Raw genomic sequence first — 12,951 nt, 5'->3', positions numbered from 1 at the left:
AGGGACGGATATTCTTGGTCTCAAGCACACTACACAGTTCTACAGAACTCTACCTTGGTGACCCCGTATGTCGATGAACACAAGAACAGTCTGCGCTCCAAACACCCGGAGCAGTGTGACGACTGGATTACATGTGAACACATCAGGACTTTCAGCAGTTGGTTGGAAACACGTCTCAGAGGTGACAACACTGTTTGTGATGAGCTGTACTTGTTGTCCAGGGGACCATCTTTGACTGTATTGACTTACAAAGGATACGAGGTAAATGGGAATACATTTTACACGATCGCCCAAGATCAAAAGAGCACCAACCAAAACCGCGGTGTCTGCTTTGATGCAGAAACCGAGAGGGGAAAGGACACATATTATGGTTACATAGTGGACATATGGGAACTTGACTACGGACATGATTTTAAGGTCCCTTTGTTTAAGTGCAAATGGTTCAATCTGTCAGGAGGCGGGGTACAGGTAGACCCACAGTACGGGATGACAACAGTGATTCTGAAAAATCTTGGGTACACCGACGAACCGTTCGTCCTAGCCAATGATGTGGCACTGGTTATCTATGTGAAGGACATGTCTACCAAACCGAGAAAAAGAAAAGATAAGGAAGCGAATACATCATACGATGAGCCAAAGCGCCACATAGTTCTTTCAGGAAAAATGGACATCCTGGGAGTGGAGGGCAAGACAGACATGTCTGAAGATTATGAAAAGTTTCATGAAATTCCTCCCTTCAATGTCAAGGCTGACCCAAGCATCCTGATAAATGATGAATATTATCCATGGTTACGGCGCAATAAGCAAATGACAGAAGCGAAGAAAAAGTGAAGACTTTCTCCCGCAACTATTATGATGATACCATGCCAACTTTGTAACACACGAGTATGCTATGCCAACTTTTGCAGAGTTCATTTGAAAACTATGAATTTAGGTCGAATTTTCTCTATAGGTGCATCTATGTTAATTTTTTTGTAAAGTTAATCACAAACTTGTGATTCACACAAATTTCATTTTAACTATTCAAATTTGAAAACTAATGGCACTAACAGAAAGTTTATAATTTTTCTAAAACTAATGGCACTAACAGAAAGTTTATAATTTTACTGACCTAAAAGCAAAAAGAATTAAAAAATAAAGAAAAAAACAAAACAAAATAAATAATACAGAAAACAAAACAAAAAAATGGAAATAAAAATAAAAATAGCAACAATAAGTATTTTGTTGTAAGTAGAAACAAAATAAAATAAATAAAGCAACAAAGAAAACAAAAAAACTAAAAAAGTGTTTTCAAATTTGAAAACTAATGGCACTAACAGAAAGTTTATAATTTTTCTAAAACTAAAAGCAAAAAAGAATTGAAAAATAAAGCAAAAAACAAAAGAAAATAAATAATGCAGAAAACAAAACAAAAAACTGGAAAAAAATAGGGCTCGCCCCTGGCCCATGACTATTAGTCCCGGTTTGTGCCACAAACCGGGACTAAAGGGTTGGTCCTCGTTGCGCTCAGAGTTTAGTCCCACCTCGGCAACCGAAGGGCGCCCACACCGGTTTATAAGCCCGTCCCTCTCTGCCTTGTTGAGCTCCTCTCAAAGTGAAAATAGATGCCCCTATACAGGGAATTTGACCTAAATTCATAATGAATTTCTCTGAAATTCTTAGAAATTGATTATGAATTTAGGTTGAATTTTCTCTATAGGTGCATCTATGTTCATTTTTTTGGTAAAGTTAATCACAAACTTGTGATTCACACAAATTTTGAAAAATTAAAATTTAAACTATTCAAATTTTAAAACTAATGGCACTAACAGAAAGTTTATAATTTTTGTGACCTAAAAGAAAAAAGAAATCACTAAAAAACTATAAGCATTTAGTTCTAAGTAGAAATGAAAAAATAAATAGCAAAAAAGAAAAAAATGCCTATAATATTTGTTATGACTAACTAAAATTACCAAATTGAGTATAATGATAAAACACAGTAATATTTAATAGCAGGAAAAAGAATGACTCAAAAATCAATTTTTATAGTAAAGTTATTCATAAACTAGTGATTCACACAAATTTTAAAAAATTCAAATTTAAACTATTCAAATTTTAAAACTAATGGCACTAACAGAAAGTTTATAATTTTTGTGACCTAAAAGAAAAAAGAAATCACCAAACAACTATAAGTATTTAGTTCTAAGTAGAAATGAAAAAATAAATAGCAAAAAAGAAAAAAAATGCAACCTACTGGGCCAGCACGGCCTGAATACGACTAGAAACCCAACCACGGGCCAGGATTTAGGCCCGCAGCAGGCCTAGTAGGCCCACCGGCATTGCAGTGTCCCATTAGGCCCGTAAGCCTGTAGTTCAGAGGAGTTCGAAAGGGAACACAGAGCAAGGCTTATAAACAGGGGCGGGATCTCTTCAACTAGCGAGGTGGGACTAAAAATCCCACCGCACCGCACCGTGGCGCAGGCCATTGGTCCCAGTTAGATGCATGAACCGGGACCATAGGGGGACATTCGTACTGGTTCGTGGCACAAACCGGTACGAATGCCTACCTATGGTCCCGGTTCGTGCGACGAACCGGGACCAATGGCCTCTGCTTCCCGCCCTTTGGGCTGCCGAAATGAGACCTTTGGTCCCGGTTGGTAGCACAAACCGGGACCATAGGTGGCATTGGTACCGGTTCGTGCCACGAACCGAGACCAATGCTTCATGTATATATACCCACCACTTAGCGGTTTCAGTTTACATCGCCCATTTCCCCCCGACGCCGCCGAGCTCATCGCCGCCAGGCTGCCTCGCCGTTGCCGCCCACGCCGTTGCCCCTGCCCCGCCCCCGAGCCCACGCCGACGCCGTCCGCCACCCACGCTGTTGCCGTCCGCCGCCCCCGAGCGTGCTCTGCCGCACCCCCTACGCCCCCGAGCCAGTCTGCCGCCCCCGAGCGCGCCCCGCCCTCGCCCTCGCCGACCCCGAGTGTCGGTGTCAAAACCGGTGGATCTCGGGTAGGGGGTCCCAAACTATGCATCTAGGCCGGATGGTAACAGGAGACAAGGGACACGAAGTTTTACCTAGGTTCGGGCCCTCTCGATGGAGGTAAAACCCTACGTCCTGCTTGATTAATATTGATGATATGGGTAGTACAAGAGTAGATCTACCACGAGATCGAGGAGGATAAACCCTAGAAGCTAGCCTATGGTATGATTGTTGATGTGTATGTTGTCCTACGGACTAAAACCCTCCGGTTTATATAGACACCGGAGAGGGTTAGGGTTACACAAAGTCGGTTACAATGGTAGGAGATCTACATATCCGTATCGCCAAGCTTGCCTTCCACGCCAAGGAAAGTCCCTTCCGGACACGGGACGGAGTCTTTAATCTTGAATCTTCATAGTCCAGGAGTCCGGCTGAAGGTATAGTCCAGCCATCCGGACACCCCCTAATCCAGGACTCCCTCAGTAGCCCCTGAACCAGGCTTCAATGACGAGTCTGGCGCGCAGATTGTCTTCGGCATTGCAAGGCGGGTTCCTCCTCCAAGTACTTCATAGAAGATTTTGAACACAAAGATAGTGTCCGTCTCTGCAAAATAAGTTTGCACATAGTGCCATAGAGAATAATATTTACACCAATCTAATCTGCTGACGTATTCCTTAGCGTGACACACCACGGCCAAGCCTTTATCCGAGTCATTTCATTATCCCACCTCAGTGCGTCATGCGAGGTGGTTTCCTTGGCACGTCTTGTTAAGCAGAGATCGTGTCCCCTTATCCCGGGATTCTCATCAATACGGGCGTGGGTAACCCAACCGCACCATTGATTACGGCGCTTGCAGATAAGCGAGTTTTAGCAAGCTGGTGGGGACATGTAGTTGCGTCCACCCATATAAGGGGATAAAGATCCACCTTTTCACCTAAGACTTCTTCCTCCTTCGCCTATCCATTCTTGCGCACTCGAGCTCCAGCGCCCAAGTCCGCACTCCCCACCTCAACCTTCTCCAGCCATGTCCGGAGCGGGAGGCAAGTGGATGGTCTCCTCCGTCACGGAGGGACATATCAAAAAGCTGAGGAAGGCCGGATACCTGTCTAACGACATCGCGTACCGGCTCCCCGAAAAGGGGCAGCTCATCCCCACCCCTAGGCCCCATGAGAGGGTGGTGTTCCTCCCCCATTTCCTCCGCGGACTAGGCTTCCCTATCCACCCATTTGTTCGGGGGCTCATGTTCTACTACGGCCTGGATTTCCATGATCTGGCCCCGAACTTCGTCCTCAACATCTCGGCGTTTATTGTCGTGTGCGAGGCCTTCCTCCGCATCCGCCCCCATTTCGGCCTATGGCTCAAGACTTCCAACGTCAAGCCAAAGGTGGTGCGCGGTAGCCAGGCGGAGTGCGGAGGTGCCATGGTGGGCAAGATGGCCAACGTCCTCTGGCTCGAGGGCTCCTTTGTGGAGACCCTGAAGGGGTGGCAATCGGGGTGGTTTTACATCACCGAGCCACGCGACGCCGAATGGGTCACACCCCCCGAGTTCCGGTCCAGACCACCAACGCGGCTCACGTCCTGGAAAGAGACGGGCCTGTCGTGGGGTAAAAAAGGAGAGCTGACCAGACTCCAAACATGCATCAAAACCCTGGTGGACAAGAAGCTCCAACTGGTCAACGTAGTCCAGGTTATGCTCATCCGCTTGATCCTCCCGTGCCAACAACGGGCTTTCAACCTGTGGGAGTTCGACCCGGCGGGGCACCAAACTCTGAGCAGGCTCTTCGACACAACGTACGAAGATGCCTGGAAGGTGCTTTTCAAGGGCGCTGAGGCTCCCGCATCCGCTACTAAGGATCGCGGATTTAGTGCGCAGCGTCATGCTCTCGCGGTAAGCTGTTTTTTTTCCTTTTACAGGGTATCAATTTTTCATAGTTTGACTCCATGCGGGATCTAAGCTCCCTTTCCTTTGACAGGATTGGCAGGTGACTTCCGAATAGATCAACTGTCCGGCCCCTTTGCCCGAAGGCCCAGCGGACCCTCGCTTGGCGAGGCTGCTGGTTCCGGCACCCTATGTGGTGCCGGAGAAGAAGGTCAAGAAGAAGGCCACGGGGACTCGAAAGAGTGCCCGACGCCCGGAGGTGTCGGATTCATCATCCGACGAATCCAATACGCACTCCTCCTGCGAAGACGAGGAGGAGGAAGAAGAGACCCCCCCCTCCAGCGAGGGAAGGTAAGAAAAGGAAGGCCGCCCCAACTAGGGAGGCCGAAGGGTCCAAGAAGGGGAAAACCCTTCCTCTAGACTGCTCCACCGACGCCGACGGCGGCGGAGAGGAGTGGGCGCCTAGGGCCAAGCCCCTGGCCAAATCGTAAGTATCCGGATACCAGAGTAATTCATAGTATTCGTTTATTGCACAGCTTTCCCTCAAGTCGAATATGTTTATGCAGCCCACCCAAAGACCGGCTCGACGCGTCGTTGAGCGGCTCACTGGACTCGTCGGATGTGAACTCGCTTCCGACGGCTTCCTCCCCCGCCCTATGGACGACACCGAAGTGTTGTCCCAACAGGTTCCAAGCCGGGAGGAGGTGGTCCTAGAGGCGCCGCAAGGCGACCTCCCAGACTCCAGGAGAAAAGGGGATGAAACCCCCCAGGGCTCCAAGTCCGGCTCTAGGCCGGACACTGCTCCGGAACCTTCAAAGGTTCCAGAGTCCGGCGGGGACCTCCTTCCAAGAGGAGCAAGCCCACTGTGCCGGTGGCCCCCGTCCAACCGGAGGCACCGGACAATATGTTGGAGGCGCTCCAAGGCGCCTCCATCGACGAGGAGCACCGTGCCATTATGAGTGCGGTGGTCTAGAAGGTTCAGTCCGCCAAGAGCGGACTGACTGAAGCTTGCACTAGCCTTTTGACATGCTTTGAGGTAAGTAAAGAATGTGTAAATAATATTACCGCATAGACAGTAGCCCCTGATGCTCTGTTTGGTGTTCGGGAAGAAAAGCCGAATAGAGGATCAAATAAAATTCGCAGGAGTCTAACAAAAAGGAGTCAATATGCGTATGCAGGCTTCTCTGCTTGCGTCTGCCGCACTGACTGCGGAAGTGGACACGCTAAAGCAGAACCTCGAGCGGTCCGAGCAAGAGCTCGGGCGTGCCAAGAAGCAGCTCGAGGACAATGAAGGTAAGAAATACCTTGTTTTTAAATATATATAAAAGTTGCAATTGCAAAGAATGACAGGATTATCGTGGCTATTGTAGGGGCCATGTCTGAAGTGGCGACCCTTAAGCAGGCGCTGCTCGAGGCCGAGAAGAGGGCGGCCTCGGAGTGCACCGAGCGGGAGAAGTATGAGGCCGAGGTTGGCAAGGTGCGGCAAGAGCTCCAGGCTCTCATGGAAAAACATGAGAGTTTGGAGCTTGACTCAAAGACGCGAGCGTCCGAGCTCGCGGTGGCTATTGAAAATGCCAAGTCTGCCAAGGCCGAATCCCAGAAGACCCTCCAGGAGTTGGATGAGGTGAAGAAGATAGCGGCGGGTAAGGCATTCTTTATGCAAAGCAAACACATAAACGTGAGTTACTTGTTACTTACCCGATTCCGGAGCTCTCCAGGAGCGTTTGCAGATCTTCCCCGGAGTGTATCCAATGCCGCCGCATTCTATCGAGCTGAGGAGGGCAGCTCGACGGAGAAGGTGTTCTGGTCTCAGTACGCTGAGGCCGGACACCCCGTGCCCCTGAGCGACCAGCTGAAGCAACTGGTCGAGCTCCACAAGGCGGCCGAACAGGCCATGAAGGGCCTCATTGTTCGGCTGTGGCCTGGAGGGGCTCTTCCTGGGAGCTATTTCAGGTTGGTGCGGCGGCTGGTGGAGGCCTGTCCAAGGCTCGAAGTCATCAAGTGCTCCGTCTGCATTGAGGGTACCCGTAGGGCCCTTGGTCGTGCTAAGGTGCACTAGGGCAAGCTGAATGCTGAGAAGCTTGTGAAGGACGGGCCACCGCCGGGGAAAGAGCATCGCAAGCCCGAGAATTACTATAAGGATGTTCTGAAGGGTGCCTGCCTTGTGGCGGATGAATGTTCTAGGGATGTAATTTTTGAGTGAAACTTGCTCGTTTTGTCCTGTGCGCTGAAAACTTGTTTATATGCGCTAAGCAATGCTGTTAGAATTTAAAATATTACCTTCTGTGCGGCTGTTTATCAATTCTGAGAGATGGCGAGTCGTCGGCTTCTGCCCCCGTGCCGCTAGTGCTGGGGTGTTCGGGGATAAACCTGAGCGCTCTTTTTCCCATGTTTGGGTCCTTCGAGGGAGGCGCTCAGCCCAACGAACAAGGCAATCGGACTATAATGCGTGAACACTCTCACTTAGCCATAGAATTCTATAATTTTAAATTTCGGCGAAGCCCCTGGTATTCGGAAGACCGAGTTCGGGGCGCTATCCACGCCTTGGCCGGACAGAGCCGGCTCCTCGCCCTAAGCGGCATAAGTCTTTAGGGACTCGAAAAAACCTCTCGAACAGCGACCAGCTCTCGCTTCATCATGACAGTCAGTTTTAGCTTTCTCCACTGAGGTGCTCGACCCAGCTCAACTGGGGCACAATCGCAGTGGTTCTCCTAGTGCTACCTTAGCCGATATAGCGGAACGTAAGGCACCAAAACATAGGAGCCGGGCAAACCCAACTATTGACCCAAGACATGATTCGGAGCTGATGCATATAATGCTATAAGTTCGGGGTGCCGCACTTGTTAAAGTGTTCGGACTTCTCACACCATATTGAGGGGTACTAAAGCCCCTGGCGTATTTTGGCCGTACCAACGTGTACGGGTGCAACATGTCGTTAAGGAACATATGTAAAGAAAAAAAGGTAATGCAAAGATAGACGAAAGCTATGCATTGTTTATTAAAAAGGGGCTGCGACTAGAGCAGACCGTTACAAATAATGCGATAAGTGGAAGGTTGGACTAGTTAACATGTCCGCTCCAGGGGCAAGCTACGGAATAGTTTGCGGAACGGGTATACTGTTCGTGATAGAGACCACCTGGGAGTTCCATAATGCGGCGTGGCTTGTCTACTTCCCTGGTTCCTCCATTGTGTGTGCGGCAATTGAACTGCCTAACAGGCCTTCCGAAGGATGAAGTCCTGAAAGTAAGAGAAAGATAAAAAAATCGGCAGCCCCGGGTACGGTTTAAGCCGTGTTTTGGGTGTGCCGTGATGGTGCCCCTCCCCCTGTGCCCATGGTATCTCTAGAGCGTAGTTATGTACGCGATGTACTGGCGTCGCCTTTTTTCAAGGGTTGGGGTTGGGGCCGCATTGCTACGCCTGCTCGGATCGTGCCAGGCGGTCTTGTTGTAGGTTAATCCGGGCGCGCTTGACGGTGTCCGGTCGTTTAGTGGCCAGACTGGAGAACTGCCTGGAGAGGCTGCTTTGTACTTCCGCTGCAAGGGCCGCTGTGTGCTCCTCCGTTTGGAGGGAGCGTTTGGTGTTTCCATTAACCGTAATTACTCCTCGAGGGCCTGGCATCTTGAGCTTAAGGTATGCGTAATGCGGTACCGCATTGAACTTAGCGAATGCGGTTCGCCCGAGCAGTGCGTGATAACCACTGCGAAATGGGACTATGTCGAAGATTAACTCCTCGCTTCGGAAATTATTCGGAGATACAAAGACCACTTCAAGTGTGACTGAGCCTGTATAGTTGGCCTCTACACCTGGTATTACGCCTTTAAAGGTCGTTTGGGTGGGCTTAATTCTCGAGGAATCTATGCCCATTTTCCGCACTGTATCCTGGTAAAGCAGGTTCAGGCTGCTGCCGCCGTCCATAAGGACTCTAGTGAGATGAAATCCGTCGATTATTGGGTCTAGAACCAATGCGGCGAATCTGCCATGACGGATGCTAGTGGGATGGTCCCTTCGATCAAAGGTGATCGGGCAGGAGGACCATGGGTTGAACTTTGGGGCGACTGGCTCTACCGCGTATACGTCCCTTAACGCGCGCTTCCGCTCCCTTTTGGGGACGTGGGTTGCGTATATCATGTTCACCGTCCGCACTTGTGGGGGAAAACCCTTCTGTCCACTGTTGTTCGGCGGCCGGGGCTCCTCGTCGTCATCGCTATGCAGCCCCTTGTCTTCATTTTCGGCGTTTAACTTGCCTGCCTGCTTGAACACCCAACAATCCCTGTTGGTGTGATTGGCCGGCTTTTCGGGGGTGCCATGTATCTGGCACAAGCGGTCGAGTATTCGGTCCAAACTGGACGGGCCCCTAGGATTCCTTTTGAATGGCTTTTTCCGCTGACCGGATTTAGAGCCTCTGAATCCGGCATTAACTGCCGTATCCTCAGCATTGTCGCTGTTAATGCGGCGCTTCTGCTTGTTGCGACGCGACCTGCCACTACTGTCCCTGGTGTCCGAATTACCAGGGTTCTTGGTCATATTGTTGCTACGAGCAAGCCAGCTGTCTTCTCCCGCGCAAAAGCGGGTCATGAGTGTCGTGAGTGCTGCCATAGATTTCGGCTTTTCCTGTCCAAGGTGCCGGGCCAGCCACTCGTCACGGATATTGTGCTTGAAGGCTGCTAGGGCCTCAGCGTCCGGACAGTCGACTATTTGATTTTTGTTTGTTAGGAACCATGTCCAGAATTGCCTGGCCGATTCCTCTGGCTGCTGAATTACGTGATTTAGGTCATCGGCGTCTGGGGGACGCACATAGGTGCCCTGGAAATTGTCGAGGAATGCGGCTTCCAGGTCCTCCCAACAACTGATTGATCCTGTTGGCAAGTTGTTAAGCCAATGCCGAGCTGGTCCTTTAAGCTTGAGTCGGAGGTATTTGATGGCATGGAAATCATCGCCGCGGGCCATGTGGATATGAAGGAGATAATCCTTGATCCATACCGCAGGATCTGTTGTGCCATCATATGATTCGATGTTTATGGGTTTGAAACCCTCGGGGATTTGATGATTCATTATTTCGTCTATAAAGCAGAGTGGGTGTGCGGCGCCTCTATACTGGGCTATATCATGATGTAGCTCCAACGAGCCTTGTCTAATGTGTTCGGCCCCGCCGAATTTGTGGCCGGTGTGACGGTTACCGTCTCGAGCCGTGGGGCGCCCATGTGATCCGTAGATCGATCTTGTTTGCCTTGCCTTGTCCTCCAACATGTCTCGTAAGTCCGGCACATATTCCCGTGCCTTGGTCCGAGTGCGGCTTGAGTGGAGGGCCGAGAGGCCTCTCTATCGCGACCACGAGGTGGCCGGTCGGCCGCATCAAGTGCTTCCTCCTCTAATCGGGGTAGCAACCTGCGCTTTGGGTAGCTCTTGGAGGGGCGTTCGAGTTTATGCTCTTCGGCCACCAGGACTTCAGTCCATCTGTCGACTAGCAAATCTTGATCAGCTCTAAGTTGTTGCTGTTTTTTCTTGAGGCTTCTTGTCGTGGCCATAAGCCTGCATTGAAAACACTCTTGCCCGAGGATCCTCTGGCACGACGAATTCGTCATCGTCGAGGCTTGCCTCGTCTTCGGAGGGAGGCATATAATTATTGTCCTCGACCTCTCTGTCTGCCGCTCTCTCATGAGGGCTGGTTTCTCCATCCTCCTGTGCTAAATCTTGCTGGAGGGGGTTTTCTTTGGCGCTTTCCGGAGTATTATTATCTCCCATGCTGGAATCACCGTGTTTGTTTTGGCAGGATTTTGAGCGGCGCCGCTGATGCCGACGCTTAGGTTGTTTCTTGGAGGGGTCATCCTCCGCTGTTCCATCGCCATCTCCCTCTTTTGGGGTTTCCACCATGTATATGTCATACGATGAGGTGGCTTTCCAGGGGCTAGTAGGCGCTGGTTCTTCATCATCTGCTTCATCGGCGTCCATACCGTCGATGTCTTCGGAGTCGAAGTCGAGCATGTTGGTTAAGTCGTCGACAGTGGCTACAAAGTGGGTGGTGGGCGGGCTTTGAATTTCTTCATCGTCCGTACCCCAACCTTGCTGACCGTAGTCCGGCCAGGGCTCTCCTGATAAAGAGAGAGACTTCAGTGACTTCAGGATATCGCTGAAAGGCGAGTGTTGAAAGATGTCCGCGGCAATGAACTCCATGATCGGTGCCCAATCGGATTCGATTGGTAGGGGCACGGAGGGTTCAGAGTCCGGAGAGGAGCCTGGCTCCTTGGAGTCACGAGTCTCGTAGAGTACGGGGCTGGTGTTTGGCTCAATCGCCGTTCGGGTTGCAGCCCCCGAGGTGGCGTCCAACCGCCCATCCTCGATCGGCGCAGTTGGCTCCGAATTAAGGGTCGGAGCCGATGCGGGTGCGGCCTCCAGGGCACTATTCGGCGGCAGAGCTAGATCATGCTCGTCGTGACAGTGCGGCGCGCTTGGCAGTGGCTCGAATCCGTCGAAGATCAAGTCCCCGCGGATGTCAGCCGTGTAGTTTAAACTTCCAAATCTGACCTGACGGCTAGGGGCTTAGCTTTCGATCTGCTCCAGACGGCCAAGCAAATTGGCCCGCAGTGCGACCGCCGAAGACGAAGATCTGTCCAGGGAGGAAGGTCTCACCCTGGACTGCATCGCTATTGATGATCGTAGGAGCCATCGAGCCTGACGGCGACGACACAGAGGAACTCTCAATGAAAGCACCAATGTCGGTGTCAAAACCGGCGGATCTCGGGTAGGGGGTCCCGAACTGTGCGTCTAGGCCGGATGGTAACAGGAGGCAAGGGACACGAAGTTTTACCCAGGTTCGGGCCCTCTTGATGGAGGTAAAACCCTACGTCCTGCTTGATTAATATTGATGATATGGGTACTACAAGAGTAGATCTACCACGAGATCGAGGAGGCTAAACCCTAGAAGCTAGCCTATGGTATGATTGTTGATGTGCATGTTGTCCTACGGACTAAAACCCTCCGGTTTATATAGACACCAGAGAGGGTTAGGGTTACACAAAGTCGGTTACAATGGTAGGAGATCTACATATCCGTATCGCCAAGCTTGCCTTCCACGCCAAGGAAAGTCCCTTTCGGACACGGGACAGAGTCTTAAATCTTGTATCTTCATAGTCCAGGAGTCCAGCTGAAGGTATAGTCCGGCCATCCGGACACCCCCTAATCTAGGACTCCCTCACCGAGCCCGTCCTCATCGCCGTCGCCCCCGACGCCGGCCGCCCGCGTCTCCTCCCCGATCCCGCCGGGAGAGGTAGCTACCGCCCCATCCTCCCCCTTCCTTCCTTCCCCTTGCAAAATATTGATATGATGAATGAGGGGGGTCATGTGTATGTATGTATGTGTGTATGTATATGTAAATATTTATATGATGAAATTTTTGTTCATATATATTGTAGATGTATGTATGATGAATTTTGATTTTTTTTGTTCATATAGAATGTAGATGTCTTCTTCCTCTTTTTTTGTCGCCGAGGGTCGAGAGGGGGTCTAGGGTCGCCGAGGCATCAAGGGTCGTCGAACATCAAAGGAAGAAGAGGATAAAAAAAGAAGAGGAAGAAGAAAAAAAGAGGAGAAGAAAGAATAGAGGACCTCTTTTTTTATCAGGAACGAGGGTCGTCAGGGTCACCGAGCGGTAGAGGAAACCCTAAATAGCAAGTATCGTCGGTGTGAGATACATGTGGCCGTCGGTGTCGGACACTACATCCACGTCCCACAAGTGACGCGGGCGTCGACGCCCACGTCACTTGTGGGACGTAGATGTGGTGTTCAACGCCGACGCCACACATATATATGTTCTCTCTGTGTGTGTATATATATATATGTTCATGTATATATGTATATGTTCATGTATATATGCAAAAGATAGATTATCGGGGAGGGGGTATATCGACCCCCCCTCGTGTTGAAGTTATCGGGAGGGGGTATATCGACCCCCCCCCCACGTGTCGAAGAAAAAAAGAAGAAAAAAAGAGGAGAAGAAGAAAGGAATAGAGGATAAGAAGAAAAAATAGAATATCGATAACTTCAACACGAGGGGGGGTCGATATACCCCCTTCCCGATAATATTATTTTCCCATGTACGTATGTCGTGTCG

The sequence above is a fragment of the Triticum aestivum genome, chromosome 2A, assembly GCF_018294505.1.
Source record: "Triticum aestivum cultivar Chinese Spring chromosome 2A, IWGSC CS RefSeq v2.1, whole genome shotgun sequence".
NCBI classification, from domain to species: Eukaryota; Viridiplantae; Streptophyta; class Magnoliopsida; order Poales; family Poaceae; genus Triticum; species Triticum aestivum.
Note: the sequence above shows the minus strand (reverse complement) of the source record.